The 17,349-nt window shown below is 41.6% G+C and overlaps 1 long non-coding RNA gene across 1 annotated transcript; it reads right to left on the bottom strand.

Annotated features, from left to right (window-relative positions):
• Window positions 1-232: 232 nt before the first annotated feature.
• On the bottom strand, window positions 233-16,952 carry LOC129051598 (uncharacterized). Its single transcript, XR_008515956.2, has 3 exons — window positions 15,653-16,952; window positions 9,619-9,702; window positions 233-1,792 (listed from the first exon to the last, which is right to left on the bottom strand). It is a non-coding gene; the product is annotated as an uncharacterized LOC129051598 (long non-coding RNA).
• Window positions 16,953-17,349: the final 397 nt, after the last annotated feature.

Below are 17,349 nucleotides of genomic sequence, written 5' to 3'. Positions count from 1 at the left end.
TCAGTTGTCACCAGGAGAACAAGTATTACCGAATAAATACGATTTTCATCAGGATCAAGTCTGATTATTGGTTTATTTTAATCTAGTTTTTGTTTTGTCTTGTTTTGCCTGGAAAAATATTTACCCTGCTTAAGTTATGGATATTACCTGTTGTTTGAAATGAAATTTCTACCTTTATCTGCCCCAAACTTTGGGTTGACAAAATAATTCCACAGATGAAAACATTGCTGAGTTATAAATCTATATTATTACTTTCACAAAAATCTAGCCTGTGTCCAGGATAAAATGACAATGGCACTTTGAAAGAAAGTAGATAGCTTCAAATTATGTCTTTGAGTTATGGTTCTGGGCTGTGAATTAGGCTCAGACCAGAGAAGAGAAGAAACATTTCTGTTAATATTCCCACAGTGGATGAACAGAAAGGGGTAAAAGAGCAATCATCACATTTTCACACTCTCAAAAGTAATGGGATTAAGATGTTCCCCATAACTTCAGACCAAATGTGTAGACAAAGGAAGAAAGTGTGTGTTATTTTACTCTCATCTTCTCTCATCTCCTTGGTTAGAAATGTGTCGCTCAAGCAACTACTTATTCAAATAGTAAGTGCTTGAGGGTAATTACCGTTATTGAATCTCATACTGTATTAGGGATTGGAATGGGGAAGCACCCTAACTGCAGAAGCATAATCTCACTTTTCAGAGCAGTGATTTTCAAACTTGAGCATTCATCAGAAGCACCATAAGGACTTGTTAAATAGATTGCTGGGCCCACCCAGGAGTTTCTGATCAGGAGGTATGGGTGGGACCCAAGGATTTGCATTTCTAATAAGTTCACAGCTGATACTGACACAATTGGTCTGAGAACCATTTTTTGGGAACCACTGCTCTTGAAAGCAGCACAGCAAAAGTGAAACATATTTTGGAATGCAAAACCTGTTTCAGCTGTGGCTCCACCACTTCTTAGGTTATTTGCCTCTGTTGCCCCTATTTGCTCATGTGCAAAATGCAGAGTACTAATATCTGCCTCATCAGGTTTTGGAGTGTGTGAAACTATATGTGATTGTAGCCGCATCTTTATGTAAGTGTATGAAAAATGCATATGCAACTGGTATGATTTCCTTCATCAACTTGGAGTACTAATGCAAGTCCATCTTTTTTATGTTTCCAGTTAATCATTCCTACCTCCACTTGTCCAATGTAGATAGATGTTCAATGTCTGCCTCTTGAGACCACCTCTTTCCCCCAAAACATATATCTCAGGAGTTTACTCAGTTTGAAGAACAGTCCACCTTCCAACTCTAGAAGAGAGAACCTCAGAGTCTAATCATCCCACTGACCTTTATTTCTGCTCCACCAATGTTACCATTTGAAACTCAGCTCACACCATCGGATGGAATTTTTCATCTGTACAATGCTCTTACTAGACCAAGTTCCGTTACAGGCCACAGTGGTGCCCCAACTTAAGATCCACGATTGCAGCTCTTTCAGCTCACACACATAGGCTGTTATTTCCCTAAAATGTGCCACTGTACAGGGCAATTGGGTATGATGGGCTTTCAGTCTAGGCCACATGCTGTGCTAATACCAGCACCCACTGCTACCTGGCCCAACCTCCAGACCATGTTATGGTGCCAGGGTTACCAGTCTTGACTCCCCCTTTTCTTGAGATGAATGCTCTTATGTGACTTAGGGTGCCCATTCTGCAATCTCAGTTCTCCTCAACAGGACCCCAGTGAGGTGTTCCAGTTGTCCTCCCTGGGTCTGTGCTTGTACATCTGAAATCTTCTAATAACCTAAAAACGGAAAAGGGCTGGAATTTCAGTTGTTTTATTTCAAGATCGGTCCTCAATGCTTATGTCAGCTTACCTCCCTCAGTGGCCTGCCTTCAGTGATTTTGCCAACCATCCCCACTTCTTCCCATTCCCCTGGCTCTACTGGAAAAGTCGTAGCAAGTAGGAGGCTGTCCCTAACTGGTAGCCATTACAATGACCACCAACCTTCTTATAACTCCACTCTGCTCTCCTAGGTGATGACATGGGGCTCTTGCAACTGAGGATACTGCTGATCCTTTACAGAAGTCGGTTTTACATCTATCCATTACTTGAGATGTGGAGGTTTTCCTTGTCCCCTTTCCTAGTGAGATCCGGTCTTGCTACACACTCTGCCATTTGCTCATCATCCAGAATCCCTGCAACATTTCACTCTTTGCAACTGGGTGGGCAATGCGCTAAAAGCAAAGATCCTCTTTGTCCTCTCTGTTAAAAGCTGAACCAGTGCCAGTTCCAAGCAGGCCTCTTACACTCCCTCCTTTCTTAACCCTTCCTTAACTTTCCAACAGAAGGCACAGCAAGGCCTATCTCACCCCCACCAGAGGAAGAAAAAAGAGGAAGACAAGGAAAGGAAGGAAACTTGCCCCAACCCCGACCAAAAACTTCCTAGTGTGTGACCCTGACACACAATGGAGCAGTTTCTCCAAGGATTCTGGGGTGGGGGTGGGAGAATGCTAGAAAAAGGGAAGAATCTGCTTTTTTTAAAAAAAACAAAAAACTGATGAAGTGGCAGAGTTAAAACTTTCCCTCAATATTTGTGTGCAGAATCTATATCTAGTGCTTTTAAAAAATCATTGTTGTTAAGATATAGCAAAATAATAATTACCCAGTCATTCAATAAAAATGTGTCCAACACTTTTTCTGAATAAGGACTGTTCTATGTGCCAGTGACGGTTATGGGAAGAATGGCGCAAGGAATCCACCCCATGGATGCTTTGGGTCAAGAAGGGAGCTCCAAAGACATGACATTGATGACGTGAGGCACGACATTGATGACGTGAGGATCTGTCACGGCAGTTCGAGGTTCTCAATGATGAGCCCCGTAGGAGGACCATACAGCTATTCAACCCAGAGCTCGGAGAAATTGTTTTCTCCTCAGGAGGAATTGTTCCCATGCTGTGCCATGATCTCCTGGCCTCCTAACAAATGAGACATGCTCTCTGTGGTGTTTTTCTCTGCTCACAGGGACAGTAAGCATCTATGCTATATACTCTGTACATGTTTTCCCTTGGGGTTGATAGCAGCTCTCTTCTAAATGGGTTAACCAGCAGCAGAGATGCAGCCTGTGGTTATGAAATGGAGTCATGTTTACTATTAGTTTATGGACAATAGTGAGGAGTTTGTGTCTGCCTGTTCCACCTGTTATTAACTATTTTAACAATCTCTCTTAGAAGTATGCACAGAAATACATTCTGGGTTTGACAATTCTATATTTCAGATCATATCTGGCATTCTTCAAAATAGAATGAGCTCAATAAATAATAATACCTAACTTAATTCTTAAGTAACAATTCATAATTTATAAAACTGGTATGAATACATGAGCTCTTTATAACAACTCTATGAAGCAAATAAAATGATCTTCATTGTTATGGATAAACTGTACCTCTGAGAAGTTCAGAGGTTTGCCTAGATCTCAGCCAGGGTGACTGATTACTGAGGGACGTTTGGCAATATCTGGGAGCATTTTTGGTTGCCTCAACTTGAGGGGCACAGAGGGTGACTACAGGCATTTGGTGGGTAGAAGCCAGGGATGCTGCTAAACATACTGTATGTAATGGCCAGGATACACTTCCACGTCAAAGAATTTTCCAGCCTGAAATATCAATAGTGCCAAGGTTAAGAAAAGCTGCTCTAGGATCACAAAGCTGGTAAAATCTGAACCCAGGTCTATTACTCTAAATCTAGTATTTTTTTCTATGTCCCCCAACTGTAAAGCTTTCATCTTGAATTGAATGGGGAAGCATCACCTATTACATTTTACATTATGTTCATTTTGGTTTCCCTTTTTCCTGAGCTCTGGGGAAGGGGTGGAAATTTTGCCTTTAGTAGACAATGAAATGTTGCTATAATATAAAATCATTCCTAGTGATTCTGGAAAATCTTTCAGCATAATTTCCACCTCTTTGCAACTTTATCAAACTCTGTTGTGTCTGCAATTACAATTTTTTGGACTACAAAGGGTGATAAATTTTCCTGTGTTTCTCAATTCTAAGACTGAGATAGACAACATCTAGAACCATGTAAGAGAGATGGGAAGCAGGAGTAAATGATTGATTAGCATGTGTGTGTGTTCTCAATTATTGACGGTAATGGCCCGTGGATGTAATGTGAACTTGCCAATGCTGCTGATAATCCAAAAGTCATTTTTATTGAGCTTTGGAATATGAAACACATTTTAAAAGGAGAGTCATCTATCTAATAATCACTTTAATTTTGAGGTAAGCTACTATAGCAGTTATTTTTAATTCCCTAAATACACATCACTGTGAGGCAGGAGAGGCATCCAAGAATGTGCTAGTCAGTGGGGGATGCCAACAAAGATTAAAAATTGGAACAAGATTAGTAAAGGAATGGCTAAAAAACCTGTGGTATAGGCATCTCCTAGCCAAGGGCAGGAGAGTTGAGGGCATGGATACCAGAGCCAGACAGCCTGGGTTCTGACCCTGACCCTGAAAGCTTACTAACATTACGATCTTGAGCAAGTTACTTAATTTATCTCTGCCTCAGTTTCCTCAACTATAAAATGGGAGTGTATATAATACCTACCATATAGGGTGGTGCTGAGAACTAAATGTATCTTAAAATGTGCCTGGCACATAGTAAGTGTGATAGTGCTATATATTTTCTATATTTTGTAGGCATTAACATGAATCCAGCAAACCTATGTATAGTGATGTGAAAACATGGCATGACATCCCGTTAAGTGAGAAAAAGAAAAACAAAGGAAAGAAAATCACAGAGCCATAATTATCACACTGGCACATTTATATTTTAAAAACCCCTAATGACTAGATAGGTGAGTTATAGGTTGCACAGTGAGGAAGAACTTGAAGCCTTTTTATTCCATGAGAGAAGTTTACAATCACTTTCCGGTTTGGGAGTAGGTGAATACTTGTCACCTTGAAGCAGACTTTCTTTTTTTCTTTTTTAAGACAGAGTCTCACTCTGATGGCCCAGACTGGAGTGCAGTGGTGTGATCTCAGCTCACTGCAACCTCTGCCTGCCGGGTTTAAGGGATTCTCCTGCTTCAGCCTCCCAAGTAGTTGGGATTACAGGTGCCCGCCACTGCACCCAGCTAATTTTTGTATTTTTAGTAGAGACGGGGTTTCACCATGTTGGTCAGGCTGGTCTTAAACTCCTGACCTCAAGTGATCTGCCCGCCTTGGCCTCCCAAAGTGCGGGGATTACAGGTATGAGCCACTGCACCCAGCTTGAATCAGACTTTCCTTTACTTTTTTTTTTTTCTCAGTTATGGAATGTAAAATCAGAAGTCCAGTTGGGCCTCAGGGAAAGGGCATAGAAAGACCATTTAAGTTCCTTCAAAGCCCACCTCTCCCAAGATCCTTTGGAATGCGAATCTGGTCACTTGGGAAGAGGTGGGCAGATGGTGCAGGGGTTCAAGGAGCCCTCTGGAAGGACAGGCATCTTGTTGGTTACTATACAATACTCCACTGTAGATTATACAATTTATCTACTCAACTGTCCCTCAAATTTAGGTTTTCCAAGTTTTGGCTATTATGAGCACAGCTGCTTTGAACATTCTATATATGTATTTTTGTGGATACAGCACTTATTTCTTTTGAGTGTGTAACATGGTTAGAACCTCTCTACTGTATTAACATGGTCATGTCTGAGGTCTATTGACAAGAATATACAGGCATTTCTCTGTATCTGAGGGTGATTGTTCTGGGCCTTCCTGCGGATACCAGACTCCACAGGCGCCCAAGTCCCTGATATAAAATGGCACAGTATCTGCATATAACCAGTGCCATCCCCCCATATACTTTAAATCATCTCCAGATTACTAGTAATACCTAATGCAATGTAAATTCTTTGTAAATACTTATTACACTCTATTGCATAGGAAATAATGGCCAAAAAATAGTCTTATATGTTCAATACAGAATTTTTTGAATACAGTATTTTTTTGAATACAGTATTTTTGATCTGTGGCTGGTTGAATCCACAGATGTGGAACCCCCAAATATGGACAGTCAACTGCACTCCAATGGTCCCAAAGAGGAATGCCACCAGAGGGTAGAAGAACCTATCTGGGTGGCAAAGCCTGTATACTGTGGCCTAGGAATACATGAGGGTGACCACTTCTGGTCCAGGTGTAGCTGAGGTGGAAAGCACATTTGGACAACCTTCCTTTGCCCAGAGTTCACACCCGTGAGAATGGACAAAGTGGATAATATTGGAGTCCATGTGTATGGTTCCACTGTCCCTGTGTAGAACACAATATTAGACATTGGAACAATGAAGCACTCTAGGACAGTACTGGCCCTTTAGAGGTTTAGAGTCTAATTGAGGAGGCAGCAGCAATATATAAATCTATACATCATAATAGTTTATATTAGAAGCAATATGTTCATCTCATACATTGCTGGTATGATTGCAAATTGGTAAAGCCACTTTGGAAAACAGTTTGCTGGTGTCTACTAAAACTAAAATGTGCCTATCTGTGACCTAGCAATTCTAGGCATGTAATAGGTGTATCCTAGGTGCACACTCAAAAGAAACAAGTGCTGTATCCACAAAAATATGTATATAGAATGTTCAAGGCGGCTCTACTCATAGTAACCAAAACTTGGAAAACCTAAATTTTGGGGAAAATTGAGTAGACAAATTGTTGTATATCTACAATGGAGTATTACACAGCAATAAAAAAACCAGCCTTCTCCTACAGGCAACCACATGGACAAATCTCACAGATACAATGAGTGACAGAAGCCACATGTACTTGAATATACACTGGATGATATATTCCACTGGATGGTGTTCCAAGTTCAAGAACAGGCAAAACGAATCAGTGGAAACACAAGTACAATGGGATGGGTTTTGACTATGAAGCAGAAGGAGGAAGCCTTCTGGGTTGTTGGAAATGTTTTGTATCTTGATCTGGGTAGTGGTTACACTCATGTATATATATACGTAAAAATTTATCGAGCTGTACAGTTTTTCACTTTTTATCATACATATATAGTACCACAGTTTTTTGTTTTGCGATAGACTCTCACTCTGTCACCCAGGCTGGAGTGCAGTGGCATGATCTCGGCTCACTGCAACCCCCGCCTCCTGGGTTCAAGTCATTCTCCTGCCTTAGACTCCCTTGTAGCTGGGACTACAGGTGCCCACCACCACACCCAGCTAATTTTTGTATTTTTAGTAGAGATGGGGTTTCACCATGTTGGCCAGGCTGGTCTTGAACTCCTGGCCTCAAGTGATCTGCCTGCCTCGGCCTCCCAAAGTGCTGGGATTACAGGCATGAGCCACTGCACCCAGTCTGCAGCTTTTTTTTTTTCTCAAGTTTTTGTGTTAAGTAAATGAGTTCAGAGCACTGAGTGATGGGTGAAGGTCAAGAAGTCAGAGCAGACTTCAGAGGGGAGGGAAGAATTGAGGTGGATTTGATGGAAGGCTGGAACCTGCGCAAGGAAACTGCAAGAGGGAAGTTGGATCATGGAAGGAAATAGTTGAGAACAAATGCATTGTAGCACAGATGCCAAGAAAGCTTGGAAAATCTTGAGCTTTCTCTTCAACATTCATCTTCCCTTCCCACCAGCTGAGAAGCCTTGGGTGTTATGTAGGATAGTCTTCACTCAGCTCCAAGGGCAGGTTTGATAGATTTGAGTCTTAGCAACATAATTACTTAGGGATGAATGTAAACCAGTCATGACATGATTTGAGTCAAAGGCAAGTATATTCCTAAAATGGTCCAGTCTAACCTCAGCTGAGGCTGTAGTGTCAAGGTTCAGGGGGCACCAACAGCTATCTCTGTCTAGAGGCAAACAAAAGGGTGATTGCTTCCGTTTTTACTGGTAGCCATCTTGGTATCATGAGGGAGTTAGCCTGACATAAAATTGGGCTGAGCTGAGAGAAAAGTAGAGAAATGAAGCTGGAGCTGTATTTGATGGCTCTAAACGTTTTTTGGATTTGCAAGCCCTTTATCATTTAAGCCAGTTTGAATTGATTTTTCTATTGCTTTGCAACCCTGATGGCTTTTCTGCTAACCTATACACAGCATTTCTTGAATGCTCGTTTTCATGGCCATAGCCACAGCCCTATTTCAGAATCTCATAAGCGGTAGTTAAGTGAACTGCAGTAGCTTTCTAACTGGTCTCTGCCTTCAGTTTCTTTTTACCTTCATTCATCCTCCATGTTGCCTCCAGAATGTTCTTCTCAGGCACATCTTATCACCGCCACCATGCGATCATCCTAATGGTTCCATGCATTGGGAAAAAAGGCCAATGGCACATGTATACCTATGTAACAAACCTGCGCGTTCTGTGCATGTATCCCAGAACTTAAAGTATAATAAAAAAATAAAAAATAGAAAATAAAAAAAAGGCCAATGGATCCAAATTTGCTGGGTTTTAACAGTTTAGTCCTTTGGTTCTTCTCACAAACCTGAACAAGATCCTTACTCTCTAGCCTTCCCATCTTTGCCAGAGTTAATGCTTCAGCCCAGGACATTCTTTTCTCTCTATCTGCTTCAAGGGAGTACCACTTTTCTTTCCAGATTCAACTCTAGTCTCATCTCTTCTAAGAAGCCTTCTAAGATCTCTCCAGCTGACAGCAATGACTCCTTGCATTATAGTATTACGGTATGATTTTACCTCTTGATTACTCTCTATATAGTTTGTCAGGGGTTTGGGTGATATATTCTTGTCTAGCTTACCCATTAGCATGTAAAGGCTGGGAAGTTAAGGGCCCCAGTTTTTCATCTTGAATGAATTCTTCATTGCCCCTTGCATAGTGCTTTTCATAGACAAACTGCTCAATGTCTTGTGTCCTCAATGTCATGTGTCCTATGCTTAATTGACTAGAGCAAAGACTTCCTTTAGGAGAGGATATGGAAATAAAGTTGGAAAAGTTAGGTGGGGGTGTGGTTGGAGGGCAGCTTTTGGAGGATTTTAAAATCCAGATTAGATATATTAAGTGCAGTTATTTTATTGCACTTTGGAATAGGCAAAAGATTATCTGTTTTCCAAAATTTCTTTCATTCTTTCTATATTGTTTACTCTTTTTAAACCTTTACCTTTTTTTTTTTTTTTTTTTTTTTTTTGAGACAGAGTCTTGCTTTGTCACCCAGGCTGGAGTGCAGTGGTGCAATCTTGGCTCACTGCAACCTCCGCTTCCCAGGTTCAAGTGATTCTCGTGCCTTGGCCTCCTGAGTAGCTGGGATTACAGGCACACACCACCACACCCAGCTAATTTGTGTATTTTTTTAGTAAAGACAGGCTTTCACCATGTTGGCCAGGCTGGTCTCGAACTTCTGACCTCAGGTGATCGCCCACCTCAGGCTTTTTAACCATCTCCTTTTCTATGGGAGAGAGGGAAGGGGGAAAGCAGCTCTCGGGTTTGAAATATCATGCAGTTTGAGAAGAAATAGAATGCAAAGATGATTAGCTTTCTTTTCTCCTCTCCATTATGATCCCATAATAGACTTCATGAATACCCTTGCTAGCAAAGCAGTGAGGGCCATTGCATTAGACTGTTCTCACATTGCTATAAGAAACTACCTAAGACTGGGTAATTTATGAAGAAAAGAAGTTTAATTGACTCACAGTTCCACAGGCTGTACAGGATGCATGGCTGGAGAGGCCTCAGGAAACTTACAGTCACAGCAGACAAAGGGGAAGCAGGCACATCTTCACATGGCAGAGCAGAAGAGAGAGAGCGAAGGGGAAGGGTTACATACTTTTAAACAGCCAGATCTCATGAGAAGTCACTCACTATTATAAGAACAGCAAGGGGAGTCCGCCCCCATGATTCAATCACCTCCATCAGGCCCCTCCTCCAACACTGAGGATTACAATTTGACATGAGATTTGGGTGGGGACACAGAGCCAAACCATATTACCCATCTACTTGAGCAGTGGCTATAAACTTTTTTTTATGATAACCTAGTATGCATGTAGTATACTGTATATTATACAGCTGAAACAAGACTTTTGTAAATCAGCAATACTCTTGTTATGATGCATGTTAGTATTTTCCGTTATGCCATTTCACTTCAAACAAACAAAAACAAAAAGTTGATCTAAATCAATTTCATGACCATTAAAGAAATGTGTTCTTCTCAGGCACATCTGATCACTGTTATCACATGCATGATTCTAAAGGTTCCACGCATTGTGAAAAAAACCTAATGGATCCAAACTTCCTGGGTTTTAACACTTTAGTCTATGTATGAAAAATGTGGCATTAAAGCATATATATCCTAATTACTAGGTTACAATTGTTGAACGAGCTAAGTGCTTTTTCCAGTATTTTATATTTAATTTGATATAATAATTTTATGACAGAGCATTATACCCTTTTAATAGATGAGAAAAGGGAGGCTTAGAGGTACAGATCCAAGGTTACACAGCTGCATATGGCAGAGCTGAGATTTAAACAAAAGTAGACCAAGCTTCTGCTTACAGCTCAGTGACATGTGCCATAGCTTTAAGTGACAGCCAATGCAGTGAAGATTTGCATGTGCTGATTTTTTTCCAGATGGAGTCTCGTTCTGTCATCCAGACAGGAGTGCAGTGGCACCATCTCAGCTCACTGCAACCTCCACCTCCCGGGTTCAAGCTATTCTCCCGCCTCAGCCTCCTGAGTACCTGGGACAGGCGTGTGTCATCACTCGAGGCTAATTTTTGTATTTTTAGTAGAGACGGGGTTTCACCATGTTGGCCAGGCTGGTCACGAACTCCTGACCTCAAGTGATCCACCCACCTCGGCCTCTCAAAGTGCTGGGATTACAGAGGCGAGCCACCGTGCCTGGCCTGCATATGCTGATTTTTAAACTTTCAGCACACGCAAGGGAAAACAAGACCACCGACATACAGACAAAATGCTCTCCAGCCTACAACTTCATTTCTTCTCTGGATCTCTATTCTGGCCCTAGAAATCTGCAAGTCCTCCAAAAAAAATGACAAAACTCTTAAAATAGAATACTCGGGCTGCAACAGAAAAAACAGTTTTATGATTAGGAGGAAACTTCTAGAAGGCTAGTACTAAATCTTTTTCAGTCTTCTTTAAATTACCAAAATTCCATGGACACTCAGAATGAAAGATTGTTGAAATTTTATTTTTTTTCCTTTTCCTTTTCCTAAACTCCCAACCACCTAAAAGCAGGCAAAATCTAAATTCTACTCTGTATATGTCTAGGTCTAGTAAGGAAGGTTTATTATCTTAAACATCAATCTGTTATGTATGACTTGATTTCTAAAATTGCTTAATTTTCTGGGTCATTCCTGGAGGAATACTTATGCACTACGCAGTGTGTTGGGTCTTAAGGATACAAAGACCTGCTCTTCACCTTTAAAGGGGGAACATGCACTGAAAACAGAACATAATAAACCAATAATTGTGCACAGTGGGACCCATGCAGAAATAATGGTACAAGGTGTTGAGGAAAGACAGTGAATTGAATCGTAATTCTGCCAAGGCAGAATTTTGATTTTTCCTACTTTTAGGTGTTTTGGGGGTTTGGGAAAGGAAAAGGGAAAAACGCATCTTTGACAATCTTTCATTCTTAGTGTCCATGAAGTTACATTAATTTAAATAAGACTCAAAAGATTCAGTGGCAGCCTCAGAGAAGGCTCCTTCTAATCATAAAACTGTTTTCTCTGTTGCAGTCTGAGTGTTCTATTTTAAGGGTTTTGTCATTTTTTGGAGGACTTGCAGAGTGGGAGACTAGGGCAGGAATGGAGATCCAGAGAAGAAATGAGGTTGTCAGCTAGAGAGTATTTTGTCTGTACCTGGGTGGTCCTGCCTTCCCTTGTGTGTGCTGCAAGTTTAAAGTTCAGCACATGCAGATCTTCCCTGCAGTTGGCCATGACCTAAAGCCGTGGCACATGTCACTGAGCTGTAAGGAGAAGCATGGTCTACCTATGTTTAAATCTCAGCTCTGCCATATGCGGCTGCGTCAGTCTCCTCCTCTGTAAAATGTTAAAATGTTATAATAGTGAAGCAGTACGATGACAGCACCTTGTATTGTATTAAAAATAATGAAGACACTGTCCCCATGGCTTGGTAAAGTAAGGCAATTATTGTACTTATATCTTTAGGGTCTAGAGCTTAAGTGACAGGAGCCAGTAGCCTGCTGGAAATCAAACTCACCAGCAACATTTACTAACAATGAAATCAAGCTAAAATGAAACCCCAAGAAAAACTGGAAAAAATATGAAAGCTGCACTTTTTAGGGTAAAGTATGCATCCTGAGGGTACAGACAGATTCTTCATTCATTTATTTAACATATAGTTATTGAATACTTTATATGTGCCAGGCACTGCATGGGTGTAGAGACACGGAGTGCACAAGATTCATGTACTCTGGCATCATGGAGTCTACAGTCTGATGAGGGAGCTGGGCAATGTAAAAGGAAATGCATCAACATGAGGATCCCATTTGGGCACAGTGGCCCTAAGCTAATGTTATGGCAGAGAATAATACGATTGAGCGCTTACTTTAGACAGAATAGTTAGGAAGGTCTGTAGGAGGAGGTGATGTTTAAGCTGAGACCAGAAGGATGGATGACATGGAGTTAGCCTTGTGAACAGTGACGGAAAGAATTAAGAGACCAGCATATGCAAAGGCCCTGGGGTGTGTAGAGGACTGTGTGTGTCATAAATCTCTGGACTTCTTTCACACAAACTGGCTGAAGCTCTCCCCATCCCTGTTGCCAGCTGCCTTTCTGACTCAGACTTACAGTGTGAGTAGGGCTCCAGATTGAGGTCCTAGCTGGTTAGTTATACCCATTTGACTTATCAACCTAAAAATATGCTGAGATAGTCTTCCCTTTCTACACATTTGCCACAGGCTGTATCTTGCTTACTGTGACTTAGCCATTCAATCAAGGCTGCCCTTGACATTTATCTCATTCTGATTTTTTTTTCCTACATTTTTGCCTCAGGTCCTGAGAGAATGGCTGCTGACACAAGGTAGATGCTCAAAAATTACTTGCTGCATCTTTGGATGAATTTCATTAGAGCATCAGAGAGGAAATTTTTGTTGTTGTTTGTGGCGCTATTTGCTTGTTTATTTTAACATAGGTGGGACTCGGGGAGAACAAACTGGATGGAATTTGAAGGGGAATGGTAGGGCATTCTGGATTACCAGACGGCTGCCTGGCTATGCCACTCCTTAACAACATGACCTTGGCCCAGTCATCTCACTTGAGCCCTGACATTCTCAACTACAGATGAGGGCTTTAGACCAAGCACCTTTCAATATATAATGTTTTTTGTCTATGAATCCATGGGGTATCAATATTTGCCACTCCTTCCATACTACTGTGAAAGAAGCATTATCTTTAGGCATTAACTCAGCTCATGCAATAATGATGCCTAATATTTGATAGAAATTTGTCATTTACAAAGCACCTTCATTTACATTATCTCATTTGATTTTAACCAGTCAGGTAAGGTATTTAAGATAGTTATAATTTTTTTTTTTTTACATCTGACATAATGTGAAACTTGCCCAAGGTCACAAAGAGACAGAAAAGGGAATGAATGACACTTGTCTGTGCTGTTCTGAGTATAGGTGGCACAATGAATCAGACAGGATCTCTATCATGTGTGAGTGAAGCAAATTTTTTTAGTTTACCCCCTAGAATAGCGGTCAGTACTTTAGAAAAAAATGTTAATGACAGTTTTGACAATGTTGAAATGCAAATAATCTTTTTTTGTATTAAGTTCTTTAGTAGTAAGGATCAGAAAAGTACTTAGGTTAGCTCACCTGGGGAAGGGGAACATTGCAGGAATTAGCAATCTCATGGACAGGGGATACTGGACTCCTCATAGTAATTGGGAAAGAATCTCTAGGACTTAATTGTTTGTCTGCTTTTCTTGGAACTCCCAAGACCGTTCTCTCTTATCTGAAGAGCAGTTTCCTCTGCTTACTCATGGTTCTTGTTCCCCTATAACCACGGCTCTCACATGGCTTAGCTTGCTGGGACCAGGTCTGGCCCACTGACTACAAGGTGGGCCTGATCCATCACTCACCATAGGCTACGGGCAATCTCTTCCTCTTCGCTCCTGGGGTCCAATCTGCTGGGGCTGGTGGGGCTGGGGCAAGAAGGAGTCATGTGGCACCCCCATCAAGTTCTACCTTGCTATGAACTGAATGTTTGTGCCTCCTCCAAAATTCAGTTGAAACCCTAATTCCCAATGTGCTAGTATTAGGAGGTGGGGTCTTTGGGAGATAACTAGGGTTAGCTGAGATCATGAAAGGGGAGCCTCCATGATGGCATTAGTGTTCTCATAAGAAGAGGAAGAAAGACCAAAGCTCTCTCTTTCTCCACTATGTGAGAATTCAGTGAGAAGGTAATCATTAGCAAGCCAGGAAGAGAGCCCTCTCCAGAACTTGACCATGACGGCACCCTGATGTCAGACTTTGTAGCCTCCAGGGGTGTGAAAAACAAATGTCTGCTGTTGAAGTCACCCAGTCTGTGGTATTTTGGCCAGCCTGAATTGACTAAGACATACCTTTATATGAGGATTTATGAACAGGTTCCTAGGCAAGGGAGTCTGCAAATTGAAGAGGCATCCCAAAACATGCCTACTACCCCTCCTTTTTTATTTAAGTTTCACAGGATCCTCTTGGTTCTCCTTTTCTTAGGTGCCTCCAATCTTGTAAGTATAACATTCTCTGACAATTCTGTGACAGAATAAGTACTTATTCTCTGACAATTAAGGAAAAACAAAAACAAACAAAAAAGAAGACAAAACACCCACATTTGTCCCTGAAATTTAAAATACGAAGGGTTGTTCCCTGGTTTTCTGATTGTAGGGTCAAAAAACGAAGAAGCAACTAGACTAGCAATTGGATACCTTTAGATCCCAAACCTCATCCTATCATTGGTTTCTAGATAGATTATTTATTGCCCTTGAAATTCAGCAGAAGGGGGCTGGGCGCAGAGGCTCACACCTGTAATTCCAGTACTTTGGGAGGCCGAGGTGGGTGGATCACCTGAGGTCAGGGGTTTGAGACCAGCCTGATGAACATGGAGAAATCCTGTCTCTACTAAAAATACAAAATTAGCCGAGTGGGGTGGCGCATGCCTGTAATCCCAGCTACTTGGGAGACTGAGGCAGGAGAATCGCTTGACCTGGGAGGTGGAGGTTGCAGTGAGCCAAGATCGTGCCATTGCACTCCAGCCTGGACAACAAGAGTGAAACTCCATCTCAAAACAAAACAAAACAAACAAACAAAAAAAGAAATTCAGTGGAATGAGGAGTCTTAAAAACCTAAAAGCTAGAAGGGGTTTTATTGGATTATCTAATCTAACCTCTGGATTTTACAGCAAAAGACATTGACATTGGGCCTTAGTTCAAAGAATGACTAGAGGTAGAGCCAGTGGAATTTCTCCTAACCCAACGTTTGTGATCTTTTCATTACATCATCTAAGCAGAACCTGTAGGGGTTAACTCTGAGAATTGGGAATGATACTTGTGATAATGCAGCATAAAGTAATGTCTAAATGTAAGATATTATTTTAAGATGAGAACATGGAATGGGGATGAAGACAGGAATCTTCACCATGTGTGAATGTACAGGAAACAACCAATAAATGCCTTAATTCTTGTTCTGTAAAAACTTACATGTAAGTAAAAGATCGCCGAAATTGATCTGAACTCTGTTACTGCCACAAACTTTTATCAGCAAATGGAGATTAGGATGTTCCCACTGCCAGATGGTATATAGGAATATGGTTGAATGTGGACTGTTATCACAGACTGTCTGGTTTCAAAGGTGGGCTCTGTCACTCAATATAGTTGTGTGACTTAGTTAAGTTTGTACCACTTACAAACTTCTTCCTTGGGTCAAGCTACTCAATTTTACTTGCTTCTGTTGCCCAATATACAAAATAGGGTAGTAATACATACTCCATAGGGTTATTCTTAGGCTTAAAGTAGCCAATATTTGTGAAGTTATAGAAACAGTGTTTAGCATATTGTAAACACATATGTGTTATCTGTCATTATTATTACTTGCTTTTCTGTTGCAAGGACTAAAAGCTATTGTTTTGGAGTAGGGAAATTTCCATTTAAAATTCCATTGGCTAGGTTAGAGGTATCAGTTGATTTAGCAAGGAATTAGAGATGGAAAGGAATTATTTCTTTCGTGGTGGCTTCATCTTTATCTGTATCCACTATAAAATTCGTAAAGTGGGCGTTATTTGCTTTTCACACATCAGAAAACAGGCTAGAGAAGGTAACTGCTTGGCCAGAAATGGGTTGAGTCAGTCGTGGCTTATGGTACAAACTACATTTGAGTCTACAAAGCAATACATAAAGGTCTTCGCCAAATGAAGACTTTCTGGACTTGGAAAGTTCTCACACTTCCAGCGATCTATAATAAGATAGGGTGGGGGAGTTGGAGGAGAGGACCCACATCCCTCTTCCAGCCTAGGACCAACTTGGCTCAGAGGCCTTCTCCCATGCCACCCAAGGCTCGCTGCGAAATCCGGCTCCACAAAGTGGGAGAATCCAGGGTCGGGCTTGCTGTGAGTGAGGCCGGCCCAGTCTTTCCCGAGCCTTCCTCAGGGAGACCTGAGGGTATCTCACTTCCCTGCGGAAGTCTGTGGAGTTTAATTTGTAAATTTGTACCGAAACTACACTTTTGTGTCAAAGAGCAAGAACGGCCAAGAAGCGGCAACATGAATAACAGCGCAGGGAAATGGGGCCTGCGAAGGACCTCGGCCTCGGGAACTCCCACAGTGCCGCCCCACGCGCGACGCCTACCAGAGCACCGCCACCCCCCTCCGCTCCCGGAGGAGGCGTGGTCGACCAGCACCGCCATCTTGGCCGCCTCTCTAGGCGCTCTGTTTACCACTCTATGGTCGCCCGCTCCCGCCCCGCCCCTTCCCAGTCATTGTCTGGAGGAGCAGCCGCGGCCGCAGCTCCTTCTCTTTATAAGCCCGCAGTTCCCGGATGTGAATGGATTACAATGTATCTTTCAGGGAAACCTATTATTATCAGTGTGACTCCACGGGGGAGTCCATGGTGATGATGATGAGGAGGAGGATGATGATGATGAGACACCTCTAAACTTGGAACAAGTTTAAGACTATGAGAGAAGAAAAAAAATCACCAACAAGATTTGTTTGAGGAAAAATTATAACTATCCTGTGTTGATTTTTTTTTTATAAACAATAAGAAAAAGTTGTTGGATTTTTTTTTAATGATTTCTTTTTTGGGGGAGGGAATTTTGTTGCAGTTTTATGGTGGAAAATGCAAAAACCAGAGCCAGGTGCATAATCTTGTAATCTGTGGATATCCCTGGAGCAGGACTGAGT

Source organism: Pongo abelii, chromosome 17 (assembly GCF_028885655.2).
Source record: "Pongo abelii isolate AG06213 chromosome 17, NHGRI_mPonAbe1-v2.0_pri, whole genome shotgun sequence".
Classification (NCBI taxonomy): Eukaryota; Metazoa; Chordata; class Mammalia; order Primates; family Hominidae; genus Pongo; species Pongo abelii.
The sequence above is the reverse complement of the archived record's forward strand: the minus strand, read 5'-3'. Positions and strand labels throughout refer to the sequence as shown.